The sequence below is a fragment of the Arachis ipaensis genome, chromosome B8 (assembly GCF_059453495.1).
Source record: "Arachis ipaensis isolate K30076 ecotype BB chromosome B8, ASM5945349v1, whole genome shotgun sequence".
Taxonomy (NCBI): Eukaryota; Viridiplantae; Streptophyta; class Magnoliopsida; order Fabales; family Fabaceae; genus Arachis; species Arachis ipaensis.
In genome coordinates, this window is record NC_142443.1 from 122,372,501 (window position 1) to 122,375,000 (window position 2,500).

Genomic DNA, 2,500 nt, shown 5'->3' on the forward strand with positions numbered 1-2,500 from the left:
TAATAGGCTGCCGAGCCATTACCAAAGTGCCACGGGTAGACGTCCTTTTCCGTGAGGAGACATACTCAAGGAAAGTGCTCTAGAGGTCGAATTTTGACGCCGTTTTTTGCAACAACCTCTAGAAAAATAAGATCTTTCCATCCCCCAAATTTGGTGAATTTACACCGTGCCGATTTTTTTTGACGATTTTTTTACCGCCCGGAATGCCGGAAATTCAAAAAAAATGAAAAACGGAGCAAACCTGCGATTTTTGACCTGGATTTTTTTGTGCAGCCTTCACATAATATTACCAAGGTTCCCTCAAAATTTCACGAAAAATGCACGAGCCAATTCTGAGATATGAAAATTTGGCTCCTCCGTTGCAACGCTCCGAGCCATCGTTGCAACGGCGGGTGCCTCCGTGGGGGGCGGGGGAGCCCGGCGGCACACCACAACCACAACGTGCTTGCTAGTGTGCCTAGGGGATGGCAAGGCAACGTGCATCTTGCTGGCATTGCGCCCAGCAAGCCTTTGGGCAACTCGAGTTTCAGCAGCACGACACCCCTCCCCCCTATAATAGGCTGCCGAGCCATTACCAAAGTGCCACGGGTAGACGTCCTTTTCCGTGAGGAGACATACTCAAGGAAAGTGCTCTAGAGGTCGAATTTTGACGCCGTTTTTTGCAACAACCTCTAGAAAAATAAGATCTTTCCATCCCCCAAATTTGGTGAATTTACACCGTGCCGATTTTTTTTGACGATTTTTTTACCGCCCGGAATGCCGGAAATTCAAAAAAAATGAAAAACGGAGCAAACCTGCGATTTTTGACCTGGATTTTTTTGTGCAGCCTTCACATAATATTACCAAGGTTCCCTCAAAATTTCACGAAAAATGCACAAGCCAATTCTGAGATATGAAAATTTGGCTCCTCCATTGCAACGCTCCGAGCCATCGTTGCAACGGCGGGTGCCTCCGTGGGGGGCGGGGGAGCCCGGCGGCACACCACAACCACAACGTGCTTGCTAGTGTGCCTAGGGGATGGCAAGGCAACGTGCATCTTGCTGGCATTGCGCCCAGCAAGCCTTTGGGCAACTCGAGTTTCAGCAGCATGACACCCCTCCCCCCTATAATAGGCTGCCGAGCCATTACCAAAGTGCCACGGGTAGACGTCCTTTTCCGTGAGGAGACATACTCAAGGAAAGTGCTCTAGAGGTCGAATTTTGACGCCGTTTTTTGCAACAACCTCTAGAAAAATAAGATCTTTCCATCCCCCAGATTTGGTGAATTTACACCGTGCCGATTTTTTTTGCCGATTTTTTTACCGCCCGGAAAGCCGGAAATTCAAAAAAAATGAAAATCGGAGCAAACGTGCGATTTTTGACCTGGATTTTTTTGTGCAGCCTTCACATAATATTACCAAGGTTCCCTCAAAATTTCACGAAAAATGCACGAGCCAATTCTGAGATATGAAAATTTGGCTCCTCCGTTGCAACGCTCCGAGCCATCGTTGCAACGGCGGGTGCCTCCGTTGCAACGAAACCAGCCAACGATGCACCTAACCCAGCATCCGTTGCAACGCACCCTGCCTCCGTTGCAATGCGCCCAGCCAACGTTGCACCGTCCCCAGCATCCGTTGCAACGCCCCCACCCAACGTTGCAACGCGCCCTGCCTCCGTTGCAACGCTCCCAGCCAACGTTGCAACGCGCCCTGCCTCCGTTGCAACGTCACCAGCATCCGTTGCAACGCGCCCTGCCTCCGTTGCAACGCGCACGGCCAACGTTGCACCGACCCCAGCATCCGTTGCACTGCCCCCAGCCAACGTTGCAACGCGCCCAGCATCCGTTGCAACGCCCCCAGCATCCGTTGCAACGCCCCCAGCCAACGTTGCAACGCGCCCTGCCTCCGTTGCAACGTCACCAGCAACCGTGGCAACGCGACCTGCCTCCGTTGCGACGCCCCCAGCCAACGTTGCAAAGCGCCCTGCCTCCGTTGCAGCGTCACCAGCATCCGTTGCAACGCTCCCAGCCAACGTTGCAACGCGCCCTGCCTCCGTTGCAACGTCACCAGCATCCGTTGCAACGTCACCAGCATCCGTTGCAACGCGCCCTGCCTCCGTTGCAACGTCACCAGCAACCGTGGCAACGCGACCTGCCTCCGTTGCAATGCCCCCAGCCAACGTTGCAACGCGCCCTGCCTCCGTTGCAACGTCACCAGCCAACGTTGCAACGCGCTCAGCATCCGTTGTAACGCGCTCAGCATCCGTTGCAACGCCCCCAGCCAACGTTGCAATGCCCCCAGCTTCCGTTGCAACGATCCCAGCATCCGTTGCAAAGCGACCTGCCTCCGTTGCAACGTCACCGGCCAACGTTGCAACGCACCCTGCCTCCGTTGCAACGCCCCCAGCCAACGTTGCGACGCGCCCTGCCTCCGTTGCAACGTCCCCAGCATCCGTTGCAACGCCCCCAGCCAACGTTGCAACGTCACCAGCATCCGTTGCAACGCGACCTGCCTCCGCTGCAA